Below are 20,014 nucleotides of genomic sequence, written 5' to 3'. Positions count from 1 at the left end.
ACAAGTCATGAGAAACTGAGTTCTGATCAGTCATGGAAATAAAAGTGCTGAAAACGAATTGGCTCCCTATTTAAAAGCACGACGGAGAACAAGCTATGAAGGAAAAATACTGGTGTTTCTGGTGCAGGTACAGCAAACTAGCTCAAAAAACAATATATCTTTCATGTCAAAACCATACAATATATCGTCAAAAATGAAATCCCGATATGTACAGTAACTACAAAAGCTTTGATTTATGGCCAAACAGGTGGAAAAGGGGTCTTAGAAAACATCTTAAAAAAATTATTTTACACAATAATGTTGAAGTAAAGACCCCTGCCAACTAATAAACATTTATATTTAGTTTTGCAGAAATGATTTTCCTTCTGTAAGTTTAACAAATATTAGTTAGTGTTTTGTAATTCTGTTACCAAAAACCTTCATACTGTATCTTGGAGATATTTTCCAATCTCACCCTCATGAGGAGGCAGGATAAGGAACGATTCAGAAGTAACGTAAAGGTAGACCTACAAATGAGTTATGCTGTTTTTACTGATAACTATTTGGTTTATGGTTTATTAAGTGATTAACCACTCTAGGGTAGGGGGCAGCATTCTGAATTTTGGATGAAAAGCATGCCCAAATTTAACGGCCTGCTACTCGGGCCCAGAATATATGATATGCATATAGATGGTAGATTTGGATAGAAAACACTCTAAAGTTTCCAAAACTGTTAAAATAGTGTCTGTGAGTATAACAGAACTGATTTAGCAGGCGAAAACCTGATAAAAATCCAGTCAGGAAGTAGTTTTTGTTTTTGTAGTTTTCTATTCAATGCCATTACAGTATCCCATTGACTTAGGACTCCATTTGCAGTTCCTATGCCTTCCACTAGATGTCAACAGTCTTTAGAATTATTTTCAGGCTTGTATTCTTATAAATGAGGGACTAAGACCAGTCTGAACGAGTGGACCCTAACGTGACGCAGAGTTTTTTCAGGCGCATGTGCATTTCTTGTTTACCTTTTATATTGACTACGTTATTGTCCGGTTGAAATATTATAGATCATTTATGCTAAAAAACAACCTGAGAATTGAATATAAACATCGTTTGACATGTTTCTATGAACTTTACGGAAACAATTTGGATTTTTTTGTCTGATTGTTTTGACTGAGTTTGAGCCTGTGGATTACTGAAGAAAACGTGCTAACAAAACTGAGGTTTCTGGATATAAAGAGACTTCATCAAACAAAAGGAACATTTATTGAGTAAATGAATGTCTTCTGAGTGCCACCATATAAAGATCATCGAAGGTAAGGGATTCATTTTTTTATCTCTATTTCTGAGTTTTGTAACGCTTCTGCTTGGCTGGTTACTGTTTGTAATAATTTGTCAATTGGGCTATGTTCTGGGCTAGGTATGCTTTCGCCAAAAATCATTTTATAAATATGACACTGTGGTTGGTTTAACAAGAAGTTCATCTTTAAACCTATGTAAAATATGTTTTGTTTTCTGAATTTTTATAATGAGCATTTCTGTAATTGAATTTAGCGCTCTGCAACCTCACTGGATGTTGGCCAGAAGGGACGCTAGCGTCCCACATACCCTAGAGAGGTTAAAACACCTGTTACTGTCCTCCCTTCTACTTGCATAATGTTATGTTCAGCTCATAACTGTTTTCTTTCTCTTTCTGTTTCTGTCACATGGTGGTCAGAGCAAGAGTGCAAAAATGGTCTGAACAACTCCACCTCTTTCCCTCCCTCTCTGCCGCTCTTCTATCTCTCTCCAGTTAATGTCACCTCTCCCGGCTCATACTGACGCCTACATGAGCCCGGTCAGTCCAAATCTGAACCAATCATGGATGTCTGTTTGGACAGGACAGTACAGTTACAGATAGAACAATGAGACAGATATTTCACCAGATGTATAAACGTGAAGCACCTGGTTGGCGTTTCCACTCGCTACCAAATATGGTGATGAGAGGAAGCCCAGTGGACAAAAAAGATAGAGCGAAATAGATTTTGGCCAACATTCCGCAAATTTTCCCATTGATGAAACATTTGATCTCCATACCGTTTTCTGTTTCAAATCAAAGTTTATTTGTCACGTGCGCCGAATACAACAGGTGAAATGCTTACTTACAGGCTCTAACCAATAGTGCAAAAGGTATTAGGTGAACAATAAGTAAGTAAACAAAACTAGAATCTGTAATAAACAAACAGAGTGGACTGCATTTTGTTGACTTGACCCTTTTTTATAGAATTGCAAGAAAATTAGCTTTAAAACTTCAACATTTTCTTTGCACCCCATGGCAAAATGTGTAGAATTGCAGGAAATAAGCTTTAAATCTGCAAAATTCTCTCCACCAACAAGAGGGGTGTGAACAGTTTCAGTCATGAATAATGCTTATTCCCATAGAGTAGAGTAAAGTATAGTAACTGCACTGTACACAACTCCAATGTCCTGTACTGTACTCAACTATGCTGTACTGTGATGTCCAAACTATACCAACTATTACTGGTACAGAGCAGGTCCGGTTCGGACAAAACAAATTTGGTCTTCTTTAGGGGTGGAGCTCATTAGAATAATAGACAGTGAGTATAATAATAACCAAATATGCAAAGAAGGATTTCTACCTTTGTGGGCCTATTCAGGATACATCACCATGAAGAGAATGACTTCCTGACGGTAAGGGTAGGCAACAACACATCTGCCACGCTGATCCTCAACACCGGGGCCCCTCAGGGGTGCGTGCTCAGCCCCCTCCTGTACTCCCTGTTCACCCACGACTGCATGGACAAGCACGACTCCAACACCATTTAAGTTTGCTGACGTCACAACAGTGGTAGGCCTGATCACCGACAACGATGAGACAGCCTATAGGGAGGAGGTCAGAGACCTGGCAGTGTGGTGCCAGGACAACAACCTCTCCCTCAATGTGAGCAAGACAAATGAGCTGATCGTGGACTATAGTAAAATGAGGGCCGAACAGGCTCCCATTAACATCGACGGGGCTGTAGTGGACTGGGTCGAGAGTTTCAAGTTCCTTGTTGTCCACATCATCAACAAACTATCATGGTCCAAACACACCAAGAGTCGTGAAGAGGGCACGACAACACCTTTTCCCCCTCAGGAGACTGAAAAGATTTGGCATGGGTCCCCAAATCCTCACAAAGTTGCAGCTGCACCATCAAGAGCATCCTGACCGGTTGGATCACCACCTGGTATGGCAACTGCTTGTCATCCGACCGTAAGGCCTACAGAGGGTAGTACGTATGGCCCAATACATCACTGGGGCCAAGCTTACTGCCATCCATGACCTATATACTAGGCAATGTCAGAGGAAGGCCCAACAAATATTGTCAAAGACTCCAGTCACCCAAGTCATAGACTGTTCTCTCTGCTACCGCACGGCAAGCCATACCGGAGCGCCAAGTCTAGGTCCAAAAGGCTCCTTAACAGCTTCTACCCCAAACCATAAGCCTGCTGAACAATTAATCAAATGGCCACCCTGATTATTTACACTGCTGCTACTCGCTGTTTACTATATGTGCATAGTCACTTTACCCCTACCTACATGTACAAATTACCTCAACTAACCTGTACCCCTGCACATTGACTCAGTACCGGTACCCCTGCATATATCCTTGTTATTATCCTTGTTATCCTTGTTATTACTATATAATTTTATTGTGTTCATTTTTATTACACTTTTTACTTGAGTTTATTTAGTAATTTTTTTTTCTCCCCTTTTTCTCCCCAATTTCGTGGTATCCAATTGTTGTAGTAGCTACTATCATCGCTACAACTCCCGTACGGGCTCGGGAGAGACGAAGGTTGAAAGTCATGCGTCCTCCGATACACAACCCAACCAAGCCGCACTGCTTCTTAACACAGTGTGCATCCAACCCGGAAGCCAGCCGCACCAATGCGCCGGAGGAAACACCGTGCACCTGGCCACCTTGGCTAGCGCACACTGCGCCCAGCCCGCCACAGGAGTCGCTGGTGCGCGATGAGACAAGGACACCCCTCCCGACCAAGCCCTCCCTAACCCGGGCGACGCTAGGCCAATTGTGCGTCGCCCCACGGACCTCCCGGTCGCGGCCGGTTACGACAGAGCCTGGGCGCAAACCCAGGGACTCTGATGGCACAGCTGGCGCTGCAGTACAGCGCCCTTAACCACTGCGCCACCCGGGAGGCCCCTTTAGTAAATATTTTTTAAACTCTATTTCTTGAACTACATTGTTGGTTAAGGGCAGCATTTCACAACAAGGAGAATACACCTGTTGTATTCTGCGCATGTGACAAATACAATTTGATCTGATTTGACATTCATAATTATGGAGTCTTTGGAAAACGTGGTCGCAATGTCATTCTGTCATCAAAATGTGCATCTTCTGCACTGTTCTTCGAGTAAATGGTGTTCTTGTAAAAAATGTTCTGTGTAAATTGATAAAAGTTGTCCTTGTGCATAGAGCTGTATGGTTTGTTTAACTTTGCAGTCAATGTTTTTTGTCTCAGAATCATGCCGTTACTAGGGAATTGCGCAGACGTTTCAACTACTGTACTGAGCTCCTCTCCGGTACAACACCCCTACCCATCCCCCTCGCTCTCTTCCTCATTATTTTATCGTATAATCCAGAGCAGACCAGACGAGAGGACTAGTGTTATTCATTTTAAAAAATTGCATATTAATTTGATGGTGGGTTGGGCTGGAGAGGCATGTCCTGTAACAGACCCAAATACCTATTAGGGAATGAGGTCACAGCTGGAGACAGGACAGGAGGGCTCACACACGAACACACACACTCAGCGAGAAGCACACACTAAGAGAGAAACACACACGCAACGGGCACAGAGACGGACAACTCACGCACAACATGGACACAGGTCCATCCCGGCGAGATCAAGCCAGCGGCAGGACCAGGACATTGCTTTTAACAACCGAACCAGATTAGCACAGGGCTTCTGGGAAAACGAAACAGACAGAGAGCTTTTTTTATTACCGATGCTTTGTTTTTTGTTTGTTTTTTCTCTCATTTTAGGTGGATGTTCACCACGAGTCCCGAAAAGGCAAAAGTATATCGCTTATAGCCTAGCTATATAATATTTAAGCATATAATTATTTACTATCCCCCTAATGGAAAAAAAGAACAACAAATCGTCAGTCGGCATAGTCTCCTAGAGTGCTTCCCTTTTAGAAGTGTCTCACTGGGCGACATCTGCACATCGAGGACAGGAAGGGGGGAAAGAGAGTGGTCCGGTAGCTGGTGGCTTTTTACCCCACACTGTCCCGTACCGTTTGCCACTGAGAGAGGTAGGACCGGAGGTTTACACTGTGCATCAATATCAAGCACATCAATATCAAACACACAAACTAACCTTGACTCAGCTACCGTACGGTATACTAGGGCGTCATGCAACCCGCAAAATCTGAGAGGGCACAAAGCACCTTCGAATGGCCGAGGGGTGGGAAGTTGGAGAATTTAGCATCTTTCAAAGACCCAAAACATTTTTATTCCTGCAATCTAGGGCCATAATCATTATGCTTAATGTAAAAATGTCTGCATATCTAAGCATACCTCTTGAGGAGAGAAGCCTGAGCAAGACAGCTGACTGTGTAACTAAACATCAGCTTTAAAGAGGGAGAGCCTTTTAGCCTGGATTAGACTGTTTATTAAAGTGTTAATGGAGCAGAGAAGTGGGCTAATGCCCAGGCAGGGCTGAGGGAGGCTGAGGCATAGGCAGTGTATTAGCAGAAGTCAGGACAATACTATGCCAGACTCTCTCTCTCTCTCTGGCTCTCTGTCTGTCTGGGTAAGAGGGAGGGAGTGTGTGCATGTGTGTGTGTGAGAGAGTTCAGAGTCAGTCGACTGACACAAGTTGTGTTTTGCATCCAGGCAGTGGGTAAATCCGTGTGTGGGGGGGGGGGGGGGGTCCTGGCGTAACCGGGGGGGGGGGGGGGGTTAGACACACTTGGCATTGGAAGGTCTAATAGGGGGTTACAGGGGAGGTTGGAATGCATGCCAGGCCTCCTCAGCTTCTCCTCATACTGGTACTATAGTGGCTGGATGGGCAGATTGGCATAGGCTGCTCCTCCCGTTGTAGAATAGAGCCTGGTGCAGGCACTGCAGGCCAACCTTGTGCTGTGTTTTTCAGCAGAAGTTTCTCAGGACCTTGCAGTGCCATCTGTTTCTGCTGGAATCGGGGCAACATGCCATCTAATGCCAGAGCTGCGGTCTCTACCCACTACACCTAGACTGTGGAGGATCATAATCCAGTCAAAACAGTGTCTGTGTGAAATAGCGACCGATAAGGTGGGAGTGTATATTTGGACTAGGCATGAGAGGACTCAACCTGCAGCCGCCGCGGTTATATCCGCTGGGCGGGCTTAGGGTCATGAAATGACGTGTGGACGAAGGGCGGGTGGTTGCCGCCGGGTTGACTAAAAAGAACACAACACGTGAAGAAATCTTGTGCAATTTATATCTATAGTCTAAATGGATGTTTTTCTTTTATTATTTTTGGGCTATCTGACTTTAGGTCCGCCAAATAGCCTACGCTTTTGGGAAGGGGCAGAATTAAGGTGCACGCCGATCCACGGAGAAAAGCTGCGAAATGGAGAGTTAAAAAAAGAGAGAGAGAAGGGAGGGAGGGAGGGCCTGAAAAGTCATGTTTGGGAAAGATTTTGTCAAGAGGTAAAAGAGGATGATAGCAGTGCCTACGTTATGTGTGGTGACTGGGAGTCGCTATACAAATTGAAGAGTCACAAGACGGGGACTTCAAATAGGTCTATGGCATGTCAAGGGAACTGTAGTCTACTGTTCAAATAGGTTAAATGGGAACTGAAATCTGGATGCTGACTGTAGGTCTATAACCTCTGACTTGCCTAGTTAAATAAAGCTAAATTAATATATTTTACAAAGTCTTATATTAACTCCGGCAGAATTAAGCCTTTCTTGCAGTAAAATGTACCTTTTGACTCGAGTAGAGAAAGATGATTTCCTTCTTTCCGAGGGAATGTGAATGTGCAGTTAGGGACCGTCTGTAGAGGTGCTGTCTTTATCAGCATCATAAAAGCTATATCAAACACATAAAACGTCAATCGTATCAGAAACGTGTTGGGTCGTTTTCACAGCTTTCTATTTCCTTACAACCTGTCAAACTGGTGTCATTTGGAAAATCTTTCCCATTTTTGGGGGAATAATTGTATTTTCTCCCCGGTCCCTAAACGTCTTCGCGCCACAAAAGAAGTAGCGATGACCGAGAACATTTTTAACAATGTCACCTAGATTGACGAATTCATTCTATCTATCATTTATGACATTATTCTTGTAAGCAGGGGTTAATTTCAGTCTTCTAGGGCAACATATAACGACAGAAGAGAAGATGCTTGTATTTATTTCAAGACAAGTTGACTAACAAATAGTCTACCAAAATCATAAGCAGAAACATATCCAAATTAGGCCCAAACGAATCCTGCACCCCCTTTCAAAAAAAGCATTCCGCCATCTCTGACTGTAGCCTACAGCGCATTTTCCATATTTGCAGGTTAGGGTTGGGTGCGGGCCTCAGATGTTCACTTCATCACATATAGTCGGGCGGTGGCGGATGGGTTATTAGCAATTCCAGGTGAACAAACTGCTGACCTGCGCACCTTTAATTCATTCATTTGGAAAAGCGATAGAAAAGGGCAATTCAGAGTCAGGGATGGATGTGGAAGTGTGTGTGTGTGTGTGTGTGTGTGTGTGTGTGTGTGTGTGTGTGTGTGTGTGTGTGTGTGTGTGTGTGTGTGTGTGTGTGTGTGTGTGTGTGTGTGTGTGTGTGTGTGTGTGTGTGTGTGTGTGTGTGTGTGTGTGTGTCACAACGCCAGCTGCTGCAGTACCTCCCTCTCGCTCCCTCTTTCTCCTTCTCTCTGTGCCAAGTCGGAGCGGATCAGTGTATCCATTCATTCCAGGTCAATTTGGGCACTCTGCTCGACAACAGCAATTCATTAACCAAATCCTGAGGTCTGACACTGTCGGAGACACCTCCAGAATCACCGAGAAACACACTCTCTCTCTCAGAAATAACAGGGAAAACATGGCTATGGCAGGGGGAAACACATCTCGAAACTGACTAGTGAGTCCAATAGATAATTGTGAATCAATGGATTATTAAATGAAAATCTGCTTTATTCCAAATACACTCATAATTTAAAAAATAAACCTCTCTATGTTTTAAACAGTGTACATAGCCCTGTAGCTAAACCACTTGAGTATCAGGTGAGTTTGAATAGCTGACTGGCTACTGCTATGACACAGTGGTAGCATTAATATTTCATAGCCAGTCAGTCCAAGGCCAGGCCTCTCTATCTCTCCATCCATCCTCTCTCCATCCATCCTCTCTCCATCTATCCTCTCTCCATCCATCCTCTCTCCATCCATCTTCTCTCCATCCATCCTCTCTCCATCCATCCTCTCTCCATCCATCCTCTCTCCATCCATCTTCTCTCCATCCATCCTCTCTCCATCCATCCTCTCTCCATCCATCCTCTCTCCATCCATCTTCTCTCCATCCATCTTCTCTCCATCCATCCTCTCTCCATCCATCTTCTCTCCATCCATCCTCTCTCCATCCATCCTCTCTCCATCCATCCTCTCTCCATCCATCCTCTCTCCATCCATCCTCTCTCCATCCATCCTCTCTCCATCCATCCTCTCTCCATCCATCCTCTCTCCATCCATCTTCTCTCCATCCATCCTCTCTCCATCCATCTTCTCTCCATCCATCCTCTCTCCATCCATCCTCTCTCCATCCATCCTCTCTCCATCCATCCTCTCTCTCTCTCTCAATCTCCTCCATGTACAGCTCTGTTTCAGTATTTCATTCAGTCTAAAACAGGCCGCAGAACCACAACCAGGGACCCGCATACGTGAAGAATGTATATACAGCATCCTAAACCTTTCCGTGTCGACCCGAGGGGATGTTTCATGCAGCAACACATCTGAACAGCAGCTCATCTTTTGACTATTATTCAGAGCAAAAAAAAACACTTTTATTTTTAGTTCAAACTGGGGGGAGAGAGGCTTATTTTAGTCAAACCAATACTGCACAGCCACCAAATAGTGAGGTTTGTTTGCGGTGCAAGTCCTGCAGAGCACTACTGATTGAACAACAGGCTAGGTGGAACAAACTCCCTCACGACGCCAGGACAGCGGAGTCAATCACCACCTTCCGGAGACACCTGAAACCCCACCTCTTTAAGGAATACCTAGGATAGGATAAAGTAATCCTTCTCACCCCCCTTAAAATATTTAGATGCACTATTGTAAAGTGGTTGTTCCACTGGATGTCATAAGGTGAATGCACCAATTTGTTAGTCGCTCTGGATAAGAGCGTCTGCTAAATGACTTAAATGTAAATGTAAATGCTACACCGTGTGGCCCTCTCCCTCTACTCCCCCAGAGCTGCTTTCACACACATACAGAGACGGACTCTGGTTCACCTCCAGTCTGATTGAAATCTTAATATCTCATCTGAATGACTAAGAGCAGGGCCACGAGGGAGCTCTAGCAGAAAGAGGGCAAATCAGCCAGCCTCAGCATTGTCCTGAATTTATTTTACTAGGCTATCATTTGGGGAGCGTGACACACACACACACAGTTATGATGGAAACCTGGAAGTTTTTATTCTAGGCATGGTTACAGTATTTCAACATGGTGATGTGGCCACACTGATAACTCCAGCTTGGTTCCCAAGTTTCTAAACCATACAGAACCAGCTTGACTCTAGCGTCGCCATTATATTTGAATCGAGGAAGTGTGATCATAATCATTAGGATGTTTGAGCGATACCGCAGCACGTCCTAAATGCCCCCCTCCAGTATTTCGCTAAACAGTGCAATTGCACTTGAGATGCATTTTAAGGCTATGGATGCGAAAGTGAACTTATCATTTCCAAACGTTTAGGTCAGTTGTATGCTGCTGCTTTGCCATCTATTAACTATCAAGTGTTGCATTAAATAGGCTCAATATTTTTTACTGGTGCATATGGCAATATTCAATTCATACGCACGAAACATATGAACAAAAGCATTCACTGTGAAAGTTGATAGGCTATATGTAGTCCATTCATATATAGCTATGGGCAGCACTTGGCTCAAGTTATCGAATCAGTTATTGTTTTCTTGCGCAAACCGACCTGCAACACGTTGTCAAACTCAGGCCTTTCACTGAAAACACAGGGATGTCGATTCACACGGGACTAGTATTATCAGAGGACCTTGGAGTTCACCAAAAAAACTGTAGGTTATTCTGTCTGGAAGTGTGACTCTCCTGCCATGTAAAAAATGACTGGCATCGGCAGGTTCAGACAGGACAGAAGTGACAACTGTGGTGTGTTGTGCTCGTGCACATCATTTCATTACCCAACCTCCCCCAGCACAACGGGGCCTGACCTATAGCATATCATAATCACATCAATAAATTGGTTCTAACAAACTCTGAACACCGTAACACGTGACAGCTAAATGGATGCAGAGGACGTTACAAATAAACTTGAAATGGGGGCAATGTTTACCGGTTGCTCAGGAGGTAAAGGGTAAGTCAGATGTGTGCAATGTGAGCAAAAATGCACACATGCAGGCAAAAGATGTGTGCAAAAATGCGACTAGTTGTGGAAAATACTGGAGATCAAGAAAAATAAGGAAAAGAGCAAGAGTTGCGTGCATATTATGTGTACCAGAGGTGCTGTATAGATTATAATATAATTCTTCTGACCGTTTGGAACAATGTTAACAACACTAAGTAAAGTATAAGAGTGCCAGAGAGTCTGTTGTAACATTTTGTTCTTGTTAAGCCTTCATTACAGCAAAGACTGAAAGCAGTTAAATTAGTTTGCGAATGCAATTTCCAAAATGGAACGGTTTACTTATTGTGTAAGCTAATCATTCAACGCTCGCTTTTGTTCTATTTTAAAACTAAAATGCTTGATTGCATCTCAAATCATGAATGACTCGTATGCTGTGTGATGACATGAGCGAATGAATGATTGATTGATACAGTAGCCTATATATGTATTGAAATATAGGCCTTAGTAAGTTACGATATTAAGACTAAACAGGACACGCTCTTAGGCCTACAGCTCAATGGTGGTTATAACAAGGCTGGAATACTAAGCCTACTAATGATAATGACATTACATATGATCATAATAGTTATAGTAATAATAACAATTAGAAGGAGCGTTATTATTATTATAAATATTATTTTCCCGACAATTTGGAACAGTGTAAACAACATGGAATAAATGAAAAATAATACCCGAGAGGCTGTTCTAACAAAACAAAACCAAAAATGTCAAGCCTTTATTACAGCATAGCAAATATTAAAAACAGCCGGATTTGGGAAATGTTTACTTGACATGTCATTGCGTGAGGCTTGGTGCTCACAGAATCAGTAGGCTATTGAACAAACACTCAAACAAGCAACAGAAGCAGGATCGGTCTTATTTCTGTTGATTAACGGATGATTTAAAAAGCCAGCTACATTTAACAGTTCGGCTATTGATTATAGACCTAATTACGTTGGGGTTTCCTCTCTCTTCACTTATCTTAAACAACAAGGCAAGGGCTGTTTTCTCATCTCTTCAATTCTGCTGTTGCCTCCGCCGCATTGTTCTCAACACCAATATGCTGGTTAACTTTGCTATTATGCACATAGCAACATGGTCTAGGAAAAGGTGCCAATTCAACAGTGCACTGATGTGTTTCAGAACCGTGGACAGCGACCGCTATCCAACGAGGGAGAAAGCGTATTTGAGATGTATGTATTATAACCATATACAATTCCAATAGCACGTCTTAGACTGATGGACTGTGCCATCCACACGGCCTCCACAATGGATCGGTCCACTCAGACAGGCACGAATCAGACTGATGTCTTGTACACTATGATATATATATATTTTTTTTGTGTGATTTTTTTTTAGCTACTGCTCAATTAAAGAAATCTGGGTCAACCAACAGCCTATCGACAACACAATCGACCAGTCGACTGCATGGGGCCAGCTCTACCTCTATGTCACTCTCCATAGGACTTAACTCAATCAGTGTGCATGGTAGAGGGACACAGTAAGAGAAAGAAAAGTAAAACAGGGTTGAGACAGAGACAGGAGAGAAAGATAGAGACCGATAGCAAAAGAGCGAGAGCGATTGCGGAAGTGTGCCTCCGCCTCGACTTTTTCCTTGAAAATGGTCGTTGTCATGGCTACCTCTTTCCAGCAGCACCCAGTGTTCCCAGTTGAACGTTGAAGAAAAAGCACAGGGCAGGAAGGAAGGAACAGAGAGAGAACAAGGGGGGGTGAGAGGAGAAGAGAGAAAGAGACAGATGGAGATCGAGGAGACAGAGATAGAAATAGCGAGAGAAAGAGATGAAGACAAAGATAGATGTGAGAAAAGAGAAAAAGAGGAAGTGAAAGAGAGGTGCGGGGTCTGTTGCTCGGAGGGGTGTGTGTGTGTGTGTGTGTGTGTGTGTGTGTGTGTGTGTGTGTGTGTGTGTGTGTGTGTGTAGGCAGCAGCCATGATAAGTATACTGTAGGCTAAGTGCAGTAGCTAAGTGTTACAGACAGTGTTCATAGATTGCAGGGGGGTAATTACTAGGAATGCTACACTGCCTTTGTTGGGGAAACAAACTCTCATCCTTTTAACACTTGAATCATCGAACACACTCCTCCCTACCCTGAACCGTAGGGACTGCTGCCCTATGTACATAGTCATTGAACACTGGTCACTTTAATAATGTTGACATACTGTCTTACCCACTTCATGTGTGTATACTGTATTCTAGTCAAGGCTCATCCTATATAACTACTGCTGTACACACCTTTTCTATTCATATACTGTCCGTATTGTCTCTACACACCATTATATATATATTCCCTCTATATTTATTCATAATTTGTATATTTCTGAGGGGGACTCATTCTGATATTTCTTCATTTGGTTATTTGTATTTTGGGGGATTTGTGCGTGTTGTTTTGTATTGTCAGGTATTACTGCACTGTTGGAGCTAGAAACAGAAGCATTTCGCTACACCCGCGATAACATCTGTTCTATATATATGTGCACGGGACCAATAACATTTGATTTGATTCTTCCCGCCACCATCCACTGACGGAAGCACCAACATCACACAGCGCTGGGGTTGAGCAACACACACACACACACACACACACACACACACACACACACACACACACACACACACACACACACACACACACACACACACACACACACACACACACACACACACACACACACACACAAATGTGTGGGTGGATACGTGCATACACGCACACACACACACGAAAACGCACACACACACAGAGAGACAGTGTAACGCCTAGTTCTGCCTGGTCTGATGCATTCCATACACTCCGACCTCTCAGTACAGGGCAGGTCTAGTCACATAGACTGTCTGAAGAAGACACAAGCCAGAACATTTGTGTAGTGTGTGTGTGTGTGTGTGTGTGTGGGGGGACATGTTGCTTCCCATAAGGAAGATATCCTTCCTCTTCATTCCCAGGCGCAAGCCAAAGTGTTTGTGTTATTGTCATATAAGGACATGTCCTCTACTCTACAAACACTGCGACTTTCCAATTACCTGCTGCCTGCAACTGTATTGACTAGACAAACTATCCGTGGGGACCGGAGAGGTTCGCGAATGGGAAACTGACTGGGCGACAAAACAACGCATTAAGCAGAGATACTGCTGTAATGAAAATGAAATAATGTACTCTGCTGGGCTGGTCTTACAGGTGGAAACAGAGGCACGGCAAGTGCAGGAAGAGCGACGTCAACATGTCAAATATAGCCATATTACAGAAAAACATGGTATTGTGTTTGGCTCAATAAACCCGACATACACCGTGCACATTGTCTATATCCAGCTAACGAGCCGGGTCCAGAGAGCTGCTGTGGGTAAGTCTGTACTACTGCAATAGGCCAGCTGGGAGGTGACATACGTGACATCAGCAGGATCACAAAGGACCAACGTACAGAACACATATGGCTGAGCTGTAAAAAAATCAAAGCAGCCAACCAATGTACATCCGATCCAGCGGGTGGGGGGGGGGGGGGGGACAGGAACTGAAGGGGTGTGGTCTTACAGGTAGATAATAAGCCTAGGATTCATTCTTCAACTCACTTATGAATATTTTAGATTGAGTGGGTGGAAAACTGTGACAAAGCAAGTGTGACGATACGGGTCTGAGATAAGGCTTGTGATGGTGTGATTGTGCTTTAAATGAAATAAATTAACATCCATCCACACACACACACACACACACAGGACATGTTAGATATTTGGCACTGTGGCTGTGAAAGTGACAATTTTGTATTTATTTCCAAGTGTTGGTGAACTTTTGCAAACAAGCACCTTCTGCTTCTCTTCGCCTAGTCAAACAAACGGCCATATAAGGATATTACGGAGATGTAAGAGAGAGCTGAGCTCTGCTGTTGGTTTCAAACCCTGAATATCTGAAAACGATCAACGTGAACATCATCCGGCCAAACTCAAACAGCACAGCGGGGCCTCAAACAGCAGGGCCTCTCTCTGTCTCCTCTCCTGAGAGTAAAGCGAGGTGAGACCGTGGCTCGGCTCCCACCTTCATCCTGCCAACAACCCGCCATGTCGCTGCTACCTGGAAAAGTGACAGACTGACGGAGAAACACGGAAACAACCCAGCCCTAACGCTTTGCATGATGCAAAAGTCATTGCTTTCTCAAGGACACTGCGGCGAAAGAGAGCGAGAGAGAGCGGGAGAGACAGAGAGAGCGTGTGGGTGTCAGCTGGCAGAAAAACATGCGGTAGAGTGGGAATACACTCACGTGGATCTCTAGTCTAGTGTTATACTAGTCCCACTACTGTGACGCTACAACTACGACCAACTAGGGAGAGAGAGACATAGAGAGACGACAGACACAGAGAGAGAGAGAGAGACAACAGACAGGCAGAGAAAGAGACAGCGAGAGAGAGACAGAGAGACGACAGACACAGAGAGAGAGAGAGAGACAACAGACAGGCAGAGAAAGAGACAGCGAGAGAGAGAGAGAGAGAGAGAGAGAGAGAGACAGAGAGAGACGACAGACACAGAGAGAGAGAGAGAGAGAGAGAGAGAGAGAGAGAGAGACAGACACAGAGAGAGAGAGAGAGAGAGAGAGAGAGAGAGAGAGAGAGAGAGACAACAGACAGGCAGAGAAAGAGACAGCGAGAGAGAGAGAGACAGAGAGAGACGACAGACACAGAGAGCGAGAGAGAGACAACAGACAGGCAGAGAAAGAGACAGCGAGAGAGAGACGACAGACACAGAGAGAGAGAGAGAGAGAGAGAGAGAGAGACAACAGACAGGCAGAGAAAGAGACAGCGAGAGAGAGAGAGACTGAGAGAGACGACAGACACAGAGAGCGAGAGAGAGACAACAGACGGGCAGAGAAAGAGACAGTGAGAGAGAGAGAGACGATAGAGAGAGACGATAGACAGAGAGAGAGAGAGAGAGAGAGAGAGAGAGAGAGAGAGAGAGAGAGAGAGAGAGAGAGAGAGAGAGAGAGAGAGACGATAGAGAGAGAGACGATAGACAGAGAGAGAGAGAGAGAGAGAGAGAGAGAGAGAGAGACGAGAGAGAGAGAGAGAGAGAGAGAGAGAGAGAGAGAGAGAGAGAGAGAGAGAGAGAGAGAGAGAGAGAGAGAGAGAGAGAGAGACAGAGAGAGACGACAGACACACAGAGAGAGAGAGAGACAACAGACAGGCAGAGAAAGAGACAGCGAGAGAGAGTTAGACAGAGACGATAGACAGAGAGAGAGAGAGAGACAACAGACGGGCAGAGAAAGAGACAGCGAGAGAGAGACGATAGACAGAGAGAGAGACGATAGACAGAGAGAGAGACGATAGACAGAGAGAGAGAGAGAGAGAGAGAGACAACAGACAGGCAGAGAAAGAGACAGCAAGAGAGAGTAAGAGAGAGAGAGACAGTGAGAGAAAGAGAGAGAGAGAGAGAGACAACAGACAGGAAGAGAAAGAGACAGTGAGAGAGAGTAAGAGAGAGAGAGGCGACAGATGGAGAGAGGAGACAGATGGAGAGAGACAGTGAGAGAGAGTGAGAGAGACGACAGACAGACAGACAGACAAACGGCTCAGGGAAGCGAAGGGAAACATGAAAGCAGAGTTGAAACCTGAAACAGCATCAAGCTGCCAGCAAAGAAACTTAATGACAAGAGAACTAATGGGGGAGAAAAGACTGGGGAATGATGTGGTGGTAAACGAGGGTGGGCAAACTTTCAGCTATTCCCAAAACACCATGGGAAATCAATTAGTCAGACACATCTCTAATACATACATACACACACCACACCACCACACACACACACACCAGCAAAACCGAACCAGCGTTGGACCATTGTGTAACCATCCTCCTTCTCAGGTTTCATGGCGATTGGGAGAGAGAAGACCACATTTATTAAACCTGCGGAAGATCTGAGGTATCGCGCGATTGACATTTCTATTTGCTGAGTTTACCGTGAATGTGGTCTCCGGCGACCATGGGGAACATTGCCTTCAAAATGTGCATAGTGGACAAAACACGACGGGATTGAATCTGGCCTTAAGTCCGTGGCTGACACAGTAGCGAGATAAACGCGACCCGGGGCCACAGAGCACACCAAGGTAGCCAAACGTCAGGTCAGACAGTCAAGACACAGATCGACCAACCCAGCAGACCAGCACACCGCAGTCGCCATGGCCCCATCTCTACACACACCACACTGTTGTTGACGTTGTCCTGCCGGTTTATAAAGCATTGCTCTGTGTCCTTGGCTATAAATCACACACAGTGTTGAGATGAGAACCCTGGCTGCCACATCTGCAACACATCAGGGCATATAGAAGAGACAAAGACAGCTCGCTAGACAAACGCCTGGTCTATTGTCTCTCTGCGTCAGCTCCGTCCGGGCTGTGGAAGACCTGGGCTCAAACAGTAGGCCCTATTTATTTCCTTTCAAATACTCTGGCTGTGCTCGATTGCGCTTGCTTGGGTCTGGCACAATGAAAACAATGGAATAGTCCCAAAAGCGCAAAGCCCTGCCCAGCTGGCACTTGGTCTCCAGGTAGGCTCAAGCAACCGCTCAAAGTATTTGAATGAAAGCAGGACTATTCTCTGTGCTTCAGCTCCGCCTCCGGGTGGAAGAAGGCCTTAAAGGGATAGTACATGCAAAAATCTATATTTGGGTCAAATGACCTTTACCTTGAGTTGTGTCTAAAGCCCCGCAACATAATCCACAGTAATCCATGATTTACTTATGGCTCTAGCCTGGAGTTAGCATATTAGCATCGTCAGTTAGCATAATAGCATCGTCAGATTTGATGAGCGGAAACGGACGCATTTCGGTTGAATGAACTCTAACGGACTAGGTATCCCCTACCCAATCATTTCCCCAAAAACCGCACTGCAAGCTGCAACCTCCTCAAAAACATTAGGGGAAACACTGACACTGCCTTTTGAGAGGGTGATGGGCCAATGCCCAGGGTCAGTCAGGAGTCAGGTCGCAGGTTGACACATCGAGTTCATCGAGTCGTCGTGCAGACAGATCCCAAAGAAATCCCCCCGCCCTGTCTACAGCATAACACTTAGTTGCACACTCGTACCGCACCGGATGTTGTCGAGAGGTTTTCCAACGTTTATTTGGCTCCCGTACAACCACCACAAACATCCAGCAGACACTCGCAGCACGCTAAGGCTTTGTTCTCTGACTGACGGACACTAATGACGGAGAAACACAGACAGTTGTTTTTAGAACAACCGAGTATTTACTAGTTATGAAAGCGTTCACCTGCGTCTTCTGTTATGGCTAAAGTGGACATCTAATTTAATCAAATAGGCTATATGCCTAATCTCATTTATTCCAGCTAACCTAATATGATAAATTAAGGAACACACACACGTTTCATCCACTCAGTGTATGTGTGTGACTTGAGGCCGAGGGTCCGGTGGGGTTAGAGAGGCCAGTGGCCTTGCTGCTGAGTCAGAGGGTGAACATGAGAGCTCACACACACACACACACACACACACACACACACACACACACACACACACACACACACACACACACACACACACACACACACACACACACACACACACACACACACACACACACACACACACAGAGCTGCTCATTTTCCGGTTGACTGAGCAGCTCTGTACACACGGAGAAACGCGGTGCTCGGGCCTCCCAGCCCCTGAGCACTACTATCCAACTCACGGAGGGGACTCCCTCCCTGACGGTCTCCCTCCCTGTATCACTGCCTTGACTTTATTTGCTACAACACAGCCTGTGAGGAATGGTTTCATTTTTGCTCAAGTTTCACTGGCTTATTCAATTATTACATTAACATTACGAGAAGCCAATTCCCATTAGGAATAACCCAAGGACATTCACTCCTCGTCTATACTATCACCGTACACAGAACCGGTTCAAGTCCCAAGGACAGTGGGTCCTATCTGACACGGTGCTGCTGCCCAATGGGGTTATCCAGTGCAGTGTGCTACTAGCCTAGATGCATTAGCCAGGGCAGCATGGTGCATGGTGACCCATTCTGAGATCCTTACCTTGGGGTTATCCAGTGCAGTGTGCTACTAGCCTAGATGCATTAGCCAGGGCAGCATGGTACATGGTGACCCATTCTGAGATCCTTACCTTGGGGTTATCCAGTGCAGTGTGCTACTAGCCTAGATGCATTAGCCAGGGCAGCATGGTACATGGTGACCCATTCTGAGATCCTTACCTTGGGGTTATCCAGTGCAGTGGGCTACTAGCCTAGATGCATTAGCCAGGGCAGCACGGTGCATGGTGACCCATTCTGAGATCCTTACCTTGGGGTTATCCAGTGCAGTGGGCTACTAGCCTAGATGCATTAGCCAGGGCAGCATGGTGCATGGTGACCCATTCTGAGATCCTTACCTTGCGCAGTACTTTCCTCTTGCCCCTCTGCGGCCCGGTGTTGCGGTCTCAGGATGGGTTCGGAACCTCTACCTGGCAGCACGAAGAAAGAGGTCAAAGATCAGGCATCGACACCTCCATCTGTGTTACATACACTACTACACATTATATTCATAGAATAATAAGTCATATATTCATTCATCACATTGATACAACCTATTCCAGACAATATTCAAAATGAGTCATTTCTGTAATTTTGGTGATAGAGAACTCACTTCCCCCCCCCCCAGCCTAAACTGAACATCACAGTCCTAGGCTGGCTTTCTGATACACCACTCCCTAATTCTGTGTGTGTGTGTGTGTGTGTGTGTGTGTGTGTGTGTGTGTGTGTGTGTGTGTGTGTGTGTGTGTGTGTGTGTGTGTGTGTGTGTGTGTGTGTGTGTGTGTGTGTGTGTGTGTGTGTGTGTGTGTGTGTGTGTGTGTGTGTGTACAGTCTTGGCCAAAAGTTTTGAGAATGACACAAATATAAATTTTCAGTCTGCTGCCTCAGCTTGTATGATGGCAATTTGCATATACTCCAGAATGTTATGAAGTGATCAGATGAATTGTAATTAATTGCAAAGTCCCTCTTTGCCATGCAAATGAACTGATTCCCCAAAAAACATTACCACTGCATTTCAGCCCTGCCACAAAAGGACCAGCTAACATCATGTCAGTGATTCTCTCGTTAACACAGGTGTGAGTGTTGACGAGGACAGGGCTGGAGATCACTCTGTCATGCTGATTGAGTTCGAAAAACAGACTGGAAGCTTCAAAAGGAGGGTGGTGCTTGGAATCATTGTTCTTCCTCTGTCATCCATGGTTACCTGCAAGGAAACACGTGCCGTCATCATTGCTTTGCACAAAAAGGGCTTCACAGGCAAGGATATTGCTGCCAGTAAGATTGCACCTAAATCAACCATTTATCGGATCATCAAGAACTTCAACGCGAGCGGTTCAATTGATGAGAAGAAGGCTTCAGGGCGCCCAAGAAAGTCCAGCAAGCGCCAGGACCGTCTC

The 20,014-nt window shown here is 45.0% G+C and overlaps 1 protein-coding gene across 2 annotated transcripts in view; it reads right to left on the bottom strand.

The window, feature by feature from the left end:
* Positions 1–20,014, bottom strand: part of LOC124048585 (spermatid perinuclear RNA binding protein) — a 137,899-nt gene that overhangs the window by 79,550 nt on the left and 38,335 nt on the right. For both annotated transcript variants that reach the window (XM_046369523.1, XM_046369522.1), the window contains one exon: positions 18,977–19,048. The gene's annotated coding sequence lies outside the window, so the exon portion shown is untranslated. The remainder of the gene's footprint in view (positions 1–18,976; positions 19,049–20,014) is intronic.

This window comes from Oncorhynchus gorbuscha, linkage group LG11, assembly GCF_021184085.1.
Source record: "Oncorhynchus gorbuscha isolate QuinsamMale2020 ecotype Even-year linkage group LG11, OgorEven_v1.0, whole genome shotgun sequence".
Lineage (NCBI taxonomy): Eukaryota > Metazoa > Chordata > Actinopteri > Salmoniformes > Salmonidae > Oncorhynchus > Oncorhynchus gorbuscha.
Note: the sequence above shows the minus strand (reverse complement) of the source record. Positions and strands in the feature narration are given on the sequence as shown.